This window comes from Ictidomys tridecemlineatus, chromosome 12 (assembly GCF_052094955.1).
Source record: "Ictidomys tridecemlineatus isolate mIctTri1 chromosome 12, mIctTri1.hap1, whole genome shotgun sequence".
NCBI lineage: Eukaryota > Metazoa > Chordata > Mammalia > Rodentia > Sciuridae > Ictidomys > Ictidomys tridecemlineatus.
In genome coordinates, this window is record NC_135488.1 from 88,543,720 (window position 1) to 88,558,808 (window position 15,089).

Here is a 15,089-nt window from a genome sequence, read left to right on the forward strand (position 1 = left end):
AACAGTTGTGTAACATGGTCATTGTTGTCAATCCCTTTGATTACTGTGTGGGAGGCTGACTGAAGTGAGCTAGAGTGAAAGAAAACAGTACCTATAGCACTGTGGTTTACAGAACGGTGTCCCCTCCCTTTATGACTTCCATGTCCTCATCTGTGGAACCTATGACTATGCATGTCTCATGGCAAAGGGGAGTTTGCAGATGTGATTAAAGTTGACATGAGTAGGTTCTCCTGATTATTCAGGTAGACCCTATCCAATCACAAGTCCTTATGCATGGAGAAGGGAGGCAAACGAGGTGGTCAGAGTGATGTGAAGTGAGAAGCACTTCACTTGCTATTGCTAGCTTTGAAGCTGGAGGAAGGGCCATGAGCCAATGCATGTGAGTGGCCTCTAGTAACTGAAGAAGGCAAGGAAGTGGATTTGAGAGCTAACAGAAAGAAAAATAGCTCCCCTGACACTTTGGTTTTACCTTATAATCTACACCTAACATCCAACCTACAGAACTGCAATATTATAAATGTGTGGCGTATTAAGCCTCATGTAATGTTTTGTTATAGCAGCAATTGAAGAACTATACAATCATGTTGCCTTCTAATCCTGTCTTGCCTCTTTTCTCCTCATAGATCTCTATTGCATGGTGACATAAGTTGCCTTAGCAGTCCTCACTGCCCCCTGACTTCCTCACAGAATCTTCCACTCCTTCTGGCTTTGTACTTCATGTCAGTTTTTATTCTGAATTTCCAGACCTTCTCTCTGATTAATCACAGTAGGGATGACTGGGAGTATTGGTACATTCAACCTGAAACCTTTTTTTTTTTTGTCCAAAAGGGATATAGATTAAAATGAGGAAATTTGAGGGAAAGGATCAAGCATGGCGGAGGATTGCAATTAGCTCCTTTCATTAAAGGAACTTGTTCATTTTCATTAAAATGCCAAAGCAGGTGGATTATCTCATAAGCTGCTGCCATTAAATGATGAAAAGTTGGCGATTAATTCACTCCAGGTTTATCATAACAAAGGACAATGGTTTGATATTTCACCTTCAAATACGGGGTAGGGGTAGAGCAAATAACATTTAATGAGTACTATAAATATTCAGTCAATACTAGAGCCAACTTCTCTGTGTTTTGTCACTGTTGACTGGATCAGTATTTCTCAAGTACCTATGGGCCAGATGGTCTTCAGGTAGGAATGAGGTATTATCATTTTTATTTATAAAAGGAAATTATTTGATTGGTTTAATGAAAAATATTAATTACTTATGGTAATTTACTCACTTATGACATTTCGGGATGGGGAAACTCTTCATAATTTCGACAGTGTTCTCATGTGTAAAACTCCTTTCATGCTCATAAAAATCTTCTTTGGTAGGGAGGACAGGTGTTAGTTAACTCTTCTGCAGATGACAAGCAAGGGTTTCCAAGATCCTTTGGGCCCACTCAGTGTAAGTGACAGAACCTAGAACCCAAGTTGTTTGATTTCTAATTAGCATTTTGACCAGTTCCCCTGGTATCATAAAAGTTCATCTTGTTTGTGTTGTGTCTTGGGGAAAATGATTCACAGGAGCTTAGTAGTATTGGTACTTTGAAACTTCATGTTCTGAAACATTTCCAACCATTCAAAGAGAGATGTCCTTCTTCTTGGTAACCAGTGAAGAATGAATAAAATTCAACCATTTCTTGATGATTAGGGTGTATTTTATTATGAACACTACTTATTATATTGCAAAGTCCTTAAAGAAATAATTGGGTTGTTGGCACCTTTCCAACGTGTTTCTACATAGCTGGTCTTGTAAAGTTTGTTTTATTGTCTGTTCTCTTCTATTTTATCCTCTTTAGGATCCTTGCTTCTGATACTCCTTTTTTCCTCTACCAAGAAGTTGCTAGGAGAACATATCTCATTATGGAACAATCTGCCTGGACTTTATGACAGTCTCCCTTATTGAATCCTATGTATCCTGAATGGCTCATATTCCTGAAAGTCTAACTGTTAAATGCATTGGCTATTACTATGAAAATATAAATAAGGCTCTCTTAAAGACAGTCTATGAAGACTATTTTAAAAAATATTGTTTAAAATCTTATATGAATCTGAAAACAAATATGGAACAAGTATGTGCGTGTATGAATATGCATATGTACACACACACACACACACACACACACACACACACACACATATATATATATATATATATACACACATATTAGATTACAAATGTGGCCCCTTGGAATTGGTCCTAATTAGATATTTTCTTCTATGAAGCAGTAATTAAATAACAGAGTTTAAGTAGCAGATTGCAAAAAAGAACAGGATAATGTCAATTTAATAGATTGTATAATTTATTATTTCTGTAACTGCCTTGTCCAAGTCTTACTAATCTTCAGTCAAGCTCTGCTCTGTCATTATAAATAATTACTAATTTTTAGTTGGTAAATAAATAGTGTTCACATATTAATCTTAGAATGCAAATTCCAATAGCTGTTTTTTTCCCCCTCTAAAGCTGTTGGAACTTTAAGCCACTTTACCGATTCTCATTAAGTATACTGAAACAATAATATTGGGGGAAATTTGTGTCTATGAGATGGTTCATTAAATACCTAAGGTAGTCACAATGCCCAGAAGAATTTTAAAAGAAAACATTTTAAAAGAAAAATAAAAACCATGTAAAAGTGCAAAGGTCAAAGGTCATGATCAGGGTCAAGAGCAATTCCAAGGGTAATGGCTTCAGAGTTGACCTGGTCCCAGCCTGTGGGAATATGTCTGCTGGGAGGGATGGCAGAGCAGACTCTGAAGCTCTTGAGGCCATATGAGCCAGAGTCCCTTCTCCTTCTTGGATTGCTTGAAATTCTTCCCAGCTTTATTTACCACCTCTGCTGTAGAGGCAGTGCAGAATAGCATGCTGAGATGCAGGCTTCCCTTGAGAAGTGGCACAAGAATGCCAAAGAGGATGCTGACGCTTGCCCCATTTAGGCAGACCTAAGCTTCATGTGCAAAGGCTTTTCTACCATCACTTTGAGCTGATTAATATCCTCTTAGGAGAGTGTGCAGAAGCTCTAGGAATACATTGCCTGGATTCCAATCCTGGCCCGTCAGCTAACTAGTGTTGTTGCCTTGAGCAAATCACTGAGCTGCTCTGGGCTTCAGTTTCCTCATCTATACACAGGGATAATGACAGTACCAGCCTCATCACCTTGTTGTGGAGGCTAGTGGAGCCAACAAGTGAAGCATTTGTATCAGGACCTGACATAGTGATAATAACTGTGGTATACTAATAAGTATCACAGTTAATAGTACTAAACTGCAGACTCTTTGAGATCATTGCCTATATTTTTGAATTTGCCATATAGACACTATTTAGCCAAGTACCTGGGACCAGTAAAAGTTCAGTGAGAAGGTTGAATCTGTACCTCACTTACTTCTCTACAGAGCATTTTCTAAAAATCAAACCTTAATAACTGACATTCGAGTTTTATATTTCTAGTAAAAAGTGTGTTAATAAAAGGTCAGGTTGAAAACATCAGATTGAAACTATACCCCATAAAGAGTGTTTAGGCCAAAATGCTTACATCTGAAGCTATATTGCCATTGAGAGGAAACAGGTACATAGACACATATTTATATGTATGATTTTTATGACAAACACCTATCTTAAAATTTTCATTTCTTTTTGGCTATCCAATGAATGATCTACTATTAAGGACTGGAAATTGATCCACTCTCTGCATAACAGTCCTTTTCTAAATGAGCTATACCCTAGTCAGCACTCTTATCCCTACTCCTACCCTGGCTCTACCTGCCCCCCATTAGCACTGAGTACCTTATTACATTCTATGTGGTTTATTTATCAATCATGTTTATTATTTACTATATGCTTGCCTCCAGCTAGAAGCTACATAAGAGGAGGAGTCTTTATTTCACTAATATATTCTAAATGCTTAGAATAGTACTGGCTTTAATAGTGTTGAGAAGAAATAAATCTTTATTGCCTAAATAAATAATCTGATTCCATATGCTTAGTATCTATCTATCTATCTATCATAGTACATCTATCCCTATCTCAATACAGAAAAATACCTTGAATTTGAAGGCACAGGTTTTCCTGGGTGCCTTCAATTCATTCTATTGCTTCTATTCCTAGTTATCACTTTATATTCCTGATTTTAATTTAGTAAGATTATGCTTTCTTTGGTGGAAGTAAGTTTAAATGGTACTAATAATATTTGATCCTCAACAATCAGAATACTGACAGGGCATTGGAACATAGGGTGTTCTAAGAGAGGTATAATTGTTCAAAGAACTCTATGTCAGTGTCACATAAACCTACAGCCTTTCTGTTCTGTGGGAAGCCCTAGAATGTATTCCCTTCAGATGGGAAATCTTCTATGTAAGACACTTATGAAACCTCTTGACTCTTCAAGCTGCCATTATTTCAATCTATTTGGAATGAGCCTAGCTTTTAGTAGGACACATTTGACCTTTGTGGGCCTGAACATTGAAGAGAGAATTTGAAAATGTGGCTGGATTGAACTTGCTAGTGCATGGCACTGTTTAAATGAAAGCAGTCCACTGATGAGATGGATAAAATTTTCTTTGAATTCCATCAAATTAAATATTTCAGAGTGCTCTAAATAAGTAGTCTCTTTCCTAAATGTCACTGGTGATTTTATCTTCTTAGGAGATTCTAATGATCTATCTAATGTGCTGCTGTGTTGCTACACAAATACCACCATAATTTGGAACCTTCTCTGAATTCCCCTGACATGAGGAAAATTCAATTTTGCTTCTCTTTCCAGCCACTTAATCCAGGTAAGAGAACTATTCCCCAAGAAACTAGGAAGTTAGAAGGTGTATGATTTTACTTAATGATTTACAATACAGTAAACACAAATCTATTATTTAACAGGGTCCATAAGCTAACAGTTTTCTGTGAGTTGATTTTGTTAATCATTTGTTAATAATTAATTAATTATTGCAGTGTAGAGAATTGAACTCAGGGCTTCACCCCTGGTAGGCAAGTATTCTACCATTGAGTTACATATCCATTCCTCATTTATTAATACATTTTTATTTTATTTGCTTGTGGTCCTTTATTTTATTTGTTTATTTATATATGGTGCTGATAATCGAATGCAGAAACTCATGTGTACAAGGCAAGTGAGCTACAATTCCAACCCCATAATTAATTAATACTTTTTTAAAAAAAACTTTATTAATAATGTTAAACAGAATTTTCACAGACTTGGTTGGTATAGATGGTTCAAAAGTCTTGGAAAAGAGACACTATTAACTTTACTAGTCCATGGCACAGAGTAGAATCTCTTAATATGCATAAAAGAAAAAGAGATGATTAGAATGGATGCCTTCTTCTCGAAGGTCTTTTTCTTGGGAGTTGATACTTTGTTTTCAAGTGACATTAGGACTGCAGAGTGCAGGAGGAGACTCAGACCAACGTTGATAAAAGGGACAGAGAATTGGCAGTACTTGCCCAGTCTCTTGAAGATCTTAGGGAATGAGGGCAATGGAATCAATTAAGCCGAGGAAGAAGTGGGATCAGTTAAGGTACTTCTTAAAAAAATACTCTGCTTCTAAAACATTTTTTAAAATTCCAAGATCATGAAGCCAACAAGGACTTACTTATAAATTCAGAGGAAAAGGGAATGTGTTTCTATGAGACAAGGGAGAGCTATAGGATGAAGAAGAGTCCAACTTTTTTCTTCTGATTTGGTCCCATAACTTCTCTAAAATGACCAAGACAACTGAACTCTCACAGTCAGCCTGGGAATGTGGGTATGGCTTTTTAATTTTTTAAATTAAAAAATATTTTTTATGACCTGGCGCGTTGACACATGCCTGTAATCCCAGCGTCTTAGGAGACTGAGACAGGAGAGCCTTGAGTTCAAAGCCAGCTTCAACAACTGTGAGGCACTAAGCAACTCAGTGAGACCCTGTCTCTAAACAAAATACAAAATAGGGATGGGGATGTAGCTCAGTGGTTCAGGACCCCTGAGTTCAATTCCCAGTAACCCCCCCCCCCAAAAAAAAATTTTTTTATAAGGAAAGTAAAGGGATGGAATGCCACTGTTCCCTGTTTATGGTACAACCACCTTCAAAATACACAGCAGCATCTTCCCCAATGTGTCATATTCCCTTACCAAAATTAAAGTTCTTGCTCCATAATGAGAAATAAAATATTTCAAATGACAATAGTTTGAGTGAATGAACATATTAGAGTGAGCAATGTTGATTTGAAACAGTCCAACAACCTCTCTCAAAAGAAGTAGAAAGGATTGCTGGATGTGAGCTTGCAGACTTAGGGTTTGCCTGGGGTCTGCATGTTTATCTGCAAAAAATCTCCTTAAAAATTTCTGTTGCTATGGAAGAAAATTATAAATGAGAACATAAAAGCAATCTCATCTTGCCGATTCTCTCTCCCTGGCAGAATGAGACACAATCATTTTGCAAAAATGATAATGCTAGTTTTGCTGTAAGATATAGAAAAATAGTAAAATGTTTGCTTCCAAAAATAGATTTTATCCTGGAGAAGAGAAGAAAATCTAACAATGCTAGCCTGGATTATATGAAACATGTCCTGAAGTAACCGAAGTGATCATGTTAAATCTCTTGTAGAGAATCCAAAGCATAGAACAGGTAAGTCCTTGTCCTGGTGGTCCAAGAGAGGCTGCACTGCATTCTCTGAGGCTGAGGTCAAGCTCTTCAGAGGCAGAGGCCAGGCTCTCATGAGCCTTTCTGCTTCCTCCAGCTTCTTTGTTTTCTTTAGCCCGAGCCTCTAAGGCCTCTGGTCTTATACCTCCCACAGGACTTTGGTCTCTGTCACTGGATGAGTAGGTTTGTTCAAGCAGAATTTGCATATTTAGAATTCTTTGGTTATTTTTACCTCTGACTGATATGACCTTAGACAATTTGTTTTCAAGAGTCACTTCCTTCTCTTGGACATGAACTATTTACTAATTGTCATATAATGCTCTATGAAAGGTGATTTGTGAATTGGTAGCCTGAGATAAAATAGCAACATTAAATACCTCTTATGATTGATCACATAATTCTCTTACTAAATAAAATAACTACGTTTTTATTTTTTTTCAGTGTTGAAAATGCCATTAGTAAACCATAAAATAAATAACCCCAGTTTTTTACCACCCGTCAAAATACACATTTCATCTGCAAGGCATTTTATGCAGACACATGGGCTATTGGGGTTGGATTTGATTTTTTCCACTTGGGTAGCCTCATCTCCTCCTAAGGTGGCTAGTTCTTCCGGTAAATAATGTAGTCCCTGTGATCACAACATGAATAGTTACTGAGTATCACCGATTCTGGTAAGTTCTTCACATATACAATCCCATTTAGTCCCTACCAAAATCTTAAGAGAGAACTAAAGCTTTGAGTAGTAAGTTCCATGACCCTGTTGAAGCTGGTCTCTGAATGAAAGTCCCTGTCACACAAAAGAACATGCTCTTAACTTTTTATCTTGACAATAACACTGCAAGTTGTCATCTTGGTTAGCTTTGACTCATGGATTCACAATGACCTAGGGCAGCCCTTTCTCTCTTTGAGGGTTAGAATTCCTCATTTTGCACTGATATTGGCAGACTTTAACATCTATCCATTGACTCTAGTTGTCTCTTTGGGACCTCTAACTCTTTCCAAATCTATTGTCATGACCAGAGTGGCACAGGGTGATGAATTTTAAGAATATAGTATCAAACCAGGTTTGGTGATACATACCTGTAATCCCAGCTCCTTTGGAATCTGAGGCAGGAGGACTGATTGCGAGTTCAAGACTAGCTTCAACAACTTTGTGAGACCTTGTCTCCAAATGAACAAAGGGCAAGGGATGTAGCTGAGGAGTACAGTGTCCATGGGTGGTTCAATCCCAGTACTCTTCCACTCAAAAAAAGAAAAAGAAAAAAAAATTAACATCAGCCTAGTACATACAAACATGATAGTCACTACTAACAAATAATTGTCAGTCTTTTTTGATTCCAGCATGAGATCAGTTTCAAAGTGCACTATGAACTTAATCCTGTGTCTCCTGTTAACAAAGCTGAGGCTTTTATTAAGTAACTTAATTTCTCAGTAAGCAGTTACTAAGCTTTCTGGACCTGAAAAGGCTTACTAAACTCTTTCTCTTTCTCTGTGTGTGTGTACAACTAGAGGTGGAAGAGGGGATTGGAACAAGTCAGACCCAATTTTAAAGGGGTGTGTTTCATATAATACAAGATTACTTGTTGAGATACCTGATGTTTTGTATTTTGCCTTTAGATTTTGACCTTACTTTATGCCACTAGGAGTTTAACTCTTTTTTTTTATTGATTTTTTTTAAAAAATAAATGACAATGGAATGCATTACAATTCTTATTACACATAAACAGCACAATTTTTCATATCTCTGTTTGAATATAAAGTAAATTGATACCCAGTTTGTGTCTTCAGAACATATACTTTGGATAATGATGTCTATCATATTCCTCCATCCTTGCTAATCCCCTGCCCTCTCCCTTTCCTTCCCACCTCTCTGCCCTATCTAGAATTCATCTATTCCTCCCATGCTCCCCCTCCCTACCCCACTATGAGTCAGCCTCCTTATATCAGAGAAAACATTGGGCATTTGTTTTTTTGGATTGGCTAACTTAGCATTATTTTCTCCAACGCCATCTATTTACCTGCAAATGCCACGATTTCATTCTCTTTTATTGCTGAGTAATATTCCATTATGTATATATGCCACATTTTTTATTCATTCATCTATTGAAGGGCATCTAGGTTGGCTCCACAGTTTAACTATTGTGAATTGTGCTGCTATAAACATTGATGTGGCTGTGTCCCTGTAGTATGCTGTTTTTAAGTCCTTTGGGTATAGACCGAGGAGAGGGAGGAGTTTAACTCTTAAAGAGAACGTTTATAATAAATTTTATCCACTATATTGATTTTATTATACTTTACTAATTATTTCTATGTTGGAAACCAATTTGTTTTCAATTATATTATAAAACTAGAGGATTTAGGCTTTCTTAGTTTTTCCTCTTCTATGCTTATTTTATTCCTTTGCTTTAACTTTCACTGCTAAGTTAAATACCCTCTTTTATAGAATGAAGTTTGTGCATTTCAGTTTCATGATTAGCTAAGAACATTGATGATAACAGATCATTTCCAATGATTTATGCCAACAAGGAACACTATAGAATCTATTATTTACTATAAATTTTAATGTCTACAAAACTGTTACATATCTCTCAAATAAGCAATAGTGCCTCACTGTGTAACTGCCAAACTCGACTTTGTAAGAAATTGTCAAACCTAACACCTCTTTATTAGTCTAATAATGTGAGGACTTCCCAGCTGAATCCTAAAGCCTGTCCTTGTGGTAGCAATTTTCCTTTCCTCAATTAATAGCTTCCAATTTGACTTCCAGTTCTTTGAGTTAGTCTAAAAATAGGTTCAATGTCATTGAAGTGCTTTACATAAGAGTCTTAAATTTTAATTCAAATAAAGGGTAAAATACCATAAATATTTTTGAAGTGCTATGGAATATGTTGCACATCCCCAGAGAAAATGTCAGGTTAAGATGTCATCTGTAGGAAGCTGTTCTAGGTCTCTTTATCTTGGTGATAAATATCAGAAGGGATCCAGCAGGGGGAGATTTCTAGATTTAAAAGTTCCCAGGGCTTTGTGGAGAGTGATAGATCCATGGTGAGTCCAGAAGGCCAGTGTTTCTTTTGTGTTTAGCAGTTCCTTACATTTCTTTATGTTCTCAAATAATACATTGCTTAAATTTGCATTTTTTGACATTTGTATGAAAGGAAACATATTGTAAGTATTTTAAGACTCACTCTGTTCACTTTTTATATTAGATTTATTCATGTTGATGCATATAGCCACAGTTTGTTCATTTATTCTTTGAACATTTGGTAGTTTATTCATTTCTATTTTGGGTAAAGGATTTTTCAGTTGTTTCTAGTTTTTCTTTACTTCATTATTAAAAACAATGCTGTTCTAAATACATTTGTTTGTGTTTCCTGGTAAATGTATGCAAAACTTTCTCTAGGCTAATATTTGGATTAGAAATTGAAATAGAAATAGAAATTAGAAATTTAGGATATGTGGATTCTAATTAGCTAGGTAGCGATAAGTTATTTTGCAAAGTAGCTTCCTATACTCTCCACAGCAGTGAATGAAAATCCCCTTTGTGTTAGCACTTTGTATTGTTTGGGTATTTAATTTTGTTATTTTGGTAGACTTGAAAGGAAATCTTGTGGTCTGATACAGATTTCTCTGATTACTAATGAGTGCAGCTCCTTTTTATATTTTGCCATTTGTGTTTCTGCTTCTGTGAAGCTTGATTTTTGCCCCTTTTTCTAGTAGGTTTTTCTTTTTTAAAAAAAATTGTAATTTTTGTTTTTAACCTCTTTTGTAGATTATATATCTTTCAATTGACTTCTCCTCATCCTTAATTCTGAAGTACTTGAATTTATTTAATCTTTAGGGCCTGCATTTCTTTGTCTTGCTAAAAAATTCTTCCTAATCTGGAGTTCATAAAGAAATTCACTGACATTTTCTTCTAAAATATTTTCAAGTTTTGCTCTTTTTATTTATGCCCTTCAATTCAATTTTATTTTTTTCTCATTTGATCCTGCATGGTCTCCCTCTTGGTCCTTTCTACCCTTCTGCCTAATCTCCATCATAGAAAATGCTTGCATAGTCACATAATTCTGTTAATGGATTCTGTCTCACTTCTCTTAATCTCTTTCCTCTTTCTTTGCCAACACCATATAATCACTTGTGCTTGTAAAATTCTGAGCAATTCTCTCAGCAATAACTAAATAGCTTCCTTAAAAATTGCCTCTTTTTGTACTCTGTAAAAGTTTGCACAAAATTGCAATCATTTATTCTTTGAGCACTTGGCAGAAACTTGCCTGCACAGTCATCTGGGTGTGGCATTTCTTTATATGGAAGATGCTTATTTACCAATTAATTCATTTCACAAAAGGAATTTTCAGGTGGGTAGAACATCACCCATAATGTTCTTTTGTTGTACTATTCTCTGTTGTACCTGTAGTTGTGTTCTTATTTTAATCACATTTTGTTTATTGGTACTTTACCCTTCTCTCTTTTTAAAATTAATATTTTAAAAAGGATGATTATCAGTTTAATATTCTTTTTGAAAACCAACTTTTGAATCATTTTCTCCATGATAGTTTTATCGGCTACTTAATTATTACTTCATTATTTGGCATTCTTTGTGCTTACTTTGCTTTTCCCCCAAGGCTTTAAGTTGAAAGCTTAGACTATTAAATTTTAGACTGTCATATTCAGTATTATAAGCATCTTTGGCTATTAATTTATCTCAAAGTACTATTTTATATGTATCCACAATTTATGTTCTATGGGAATTTTCCTCTTTAGTTGTATTTTATAGCTTCTTTGTGATTTTTTTGATCTTTAATTCATTTTAGACAATCAACACAGGAATTTTATATGCCTACTATGTGTTAGGGTCTTTTCTAGACCTTCAGGATATAGCAATGCAAAGGGCCTCTATGGTTGTGAAGCCCGTTGTTACCTGTCCACATCCCTTTGGCTCGACTTTGAAGTCCTTACAGACTTTCCCATATATGCAAACATTTTCCTGCATCTTTCTTCTGAGGAACATTCTGTAGCCCATGCAGGCAGTACAGCATCAGTGCCCCAGATGTGAGTGTCAATCAGTGCAGTATGGGGTGATTCTGAAGCACACTCTCCTTCTCTCCTCTAAGATTTCCCAGTGGGATGGGACTTCAGTTTTTCCAGTGGTAAACTGCTCAGTAACACACATTGTGACTTTCCCCCGATTCCTTTCTCACTGAGGATCATTCACTGTGATGCTTAGTATCACCTTTTAAATGAACTACTTGCACACACATTTTTAGTTCAGGTCAACTCATGAAAGTGACATTCTAATAGGAAAGTGTAATCATAAAATATTTGACAAGATGATACATGCTATGGAAAAACAGATCAAGGTAAAGAGCATTGGAATGATAGGTGAGCAATTTTATATAGGTTGGTACAAGCAGGCATTATTGAGAAAATAGCATGTGAGTGAAGATAAGGAGGTGACAAATTTACCCATGTGATTTCTGGGGGGAGAAGAATTCCAGTCAGAGGTACCTGTCATTATACAGGCCTGTGTATGTGAGTGTATGGTATGTACTTGGTGTGTTTGAGGAACAGCAAAGACCTCAATGTGGCTGGATGTGCAATGTAGGATTGTAGAAAAGAGCTTAAAAAGGTAGTGGAACCAGTTGACATTAGGCCTTTTAGGCCATTATGATTTTGGTTTTTATTATGATTGGGGAAGTCACTGGAAACACTGGATATGGCTTCTGATGGGACAGAGGTTGGGGGGGAGATGGGTTTGGTTAAAGTGATGCACCTGAGAGAGGGTGGGAATAGTGAAGAGAGTGGGAAGTGGTCACTTCTGCAAATATTTTAAAAGTAGAGCCAAAGGTATTTCCAGATGATTAAATATGGGATGTGAGAGGAGAAAAGGGGTCAAGGTTGAATCCAGAGTTTGCCATCATTTATGTGGAAGATTCCCTTTGATCCACATGTTTATTGAATTTGATATTATCAGACTTTTGAAAATTTGAAAATGTATTTTGATGTGTAACACTGTCTTATTCTGATTTTACTTTTTATTTTTATGAATACTAAGAAGGTTGAGTATCTTTTGATATGTTCATTAGCCATTCATGTTTCTTTCCTCTTAAAATGTTTTTAGGGGCCTGGGGTTGTGGCTCAGTGGTAGAGCGCTTGCCTAGCATGTGTGAGCCCTGGATTCGATGCATTTTCATATGAATAAATAAAATTAAAGGTATTGTGTCCAACTACAACTAAATAAAAAATGTTTTTAGGAAGTGTCTATCATGATGCTATCATCAAATTGGAAAAAATATTGAAAGTTTGTATTTTAAAAAACTGATTTCTAGCAGTTTTTTTTAAAAACAGTTCTAATTCCCTTTAGATATATGTTCTGTGTCAGATTTTTAAGTTTTTATGTAGAGTGACATGTTTATTGAAATATGATATATCTGATTAGTTCTAATGTTTACCCTCTATAGATTACTGTTTAATTTTTCTTCTCTTTTCTTCTCATTTTTCCTCTTTCTGTTTTTTTTCCTCCTACTGAATTTAACATTTTAAAGCATTCTGTATTCTGAGGGTTATTTATGATACAATGTGCACCATATTGTGGAAAAAAAAGTTAAGCCTTCTATTTTTTTTTTAAGTACAGTATAGAGTAGATTCAAGGCAATCATAGGAAGCTGATTTTTCTTGCTTCATGGATTTTTTGAATGGGATAGAAATTGTTGGGGTCAATACTAGCAAGTTGGAAACTTCCATCCAGGCAAGAGGGGAAAATACTTGACAAATAATAATAGACAGTGAGGGAAGCCAGAGAACACTGTCCTTTTAGATGTTGATAAAAGGAACTACAAGGGGAAAGTATTTGCGTTTAAAAGTGATTTCACAAACTGCCTGCATAAATTCACTGGCTGAAAGATTAGAATAGAGCTCATTTTCTTTTTTTAAACATTTTTTATTGGTTCTTTTTAGTTATGCATGACTGTAGAATCCATTTTGACATAATTATAAAAGCATGGAATATATTTTGTTCTAATTCATTCCTCAGTACCTCTCCCCCTCTTCCCTCTCTCTAGCCCCTGTTCCCTTCTCTCTATTGATCTTTCTGCTATTTACCCATAGTTATTCTTTGTATAAATTACTTTCTTGTGGATGTACACGATGATGAGATTCACTGTGGTATATTTATATATGTACATAGGAAATTTATGTCTTATTCATATAGTTTCATTATATATTCATTTAACATTTTATTTAAAGTCTACCTAACAAATGATGAAATGTACATGTTTTGCAGACACCATTTACTAACATACGAATGTAACTTACAATAGGACCCTAAATACATAATTTAGGACCATAGAAGACTTATTCACCTGAAAAACTTTTTAAAATTAATTTGAAATCATCAGTTTTGACTTTTGAAATATTTTAAATTAATGGTTCAAATTTATTCTTATTTTGAAAAGGCTAATTATAATAAAATTCTTCATGCATTTTCATATGAACAAAAGCATATCAATAGAGATTATTGCTAATAATTTGAAGCATAAGCATCATTGTGATATTATGATTTTTATTGTCCTCTTACTAATTTCCAATATTTAAATTAAATGAACAATTAATTGGATAATTAATTTAAATATTCAAATTCAAATTTAAATATTTAAGGTATGAAATATGTGACTTTTAAGAAATGACTTTGCACAAATGTCTGGTAAAAATAAAAACTTTATTCTGTAATATCATGTTCCTTGACAATTTAAAATCTTAAACTTGAAGCTTAATAGCAAATCATCCTTTATTTAAAAAGATGTTTTAGCAACATCTCTTTAAGTTCCTATGTGCATAGTAGAAATAAAGCATTTACTTTGTATCTAAAGCTTAAAGCAAAAACACAAATTTATCTTGCTAAAATTTTAGAGATGAAAATATTGATTACAAAAGTGTTTCATCAGGTTCTCCTAAGTATTTAATTAAAATCAAAAGCTTGTGTATCAGATTTTTGTTATAATATTTAAACATTTTAAAATCAGGATAAAGGGATATATATATTACCAAAATTATTATAAGACTTAGTATACTCATTATTAAATGAATTATAGAGATAATGACTGTGGATTTAGGTCTACTGCTTATTGCCTTAGAATATACTGTTGTTATAATTGCCTTCCTTCCTAGGGTTAGATTTATATCTTGAACTTTCCAAGGTTACGTGTTTTGAATTATCAAGTAACTACTTTTTATTGGGATATTGAATTATCGTCTATTGAAATCTGGTGGCAATTACTCAAGCTGAGATGTCATGCTTTAGTCTGAGTTCCATTTGAAAGAAATAAACCTGCTATGTAATGAACTTTCTAAGTTCACTATGTCCTTTTTGCATATGCTTTGATTATTTAGAACTTGGTATTTGCCTCTAAATGGTAGGTTAAGTTCCC

At 34.9% G+C, this 15,089-nt stretch overlaps 2 long non-coding RNA genes across 2 annotated transcripts in view; one reads left to right on the top strand and one right to left on the bottom strand.

Annotated features, from left to right (window-relative positions):
- The window catches only part of LOC144369398 (uncharacterized), a 34,710-nt gene extending 26,695 nt beyond the window's left edge, over positions 1 to 8,015 (bottom strand). Inside the window, exons 1-2 of the long non-coding RNA XR_013429038.1 lie at positions 7,750 to 8,015; positions 1,278 to 1,458 (exon numbers count right to left, since the gene is read on the bottom strand). This is a non-coding gene — a long non-coding RNA (uncharacterized LOC144369398). The remainder of the gene's footprint in view (positions 1 to 1,277; positions 1,459 to 7,749) is intronic.
- LOC120885000 (uncharacterized) overlaps positions 1 to 15,089 on the top strand; it is a 118,970-nt gene that overhangs the window by 77,304 nt on the left and 26,577 nt on the right. The window contains exons 2-3 of the long non-coding RNA XR_005727476.2: positions 4,679 to 4,809; positions 6,531 to 6,651. This is a non-coding gene — a long non-coding RNA (uncharacterized LOC120885000). The remainder of the gene's footprint in view (positions 1 to 4,678; positions 4,810 to 6,530; positions 6,652 to 15,089) is intronic.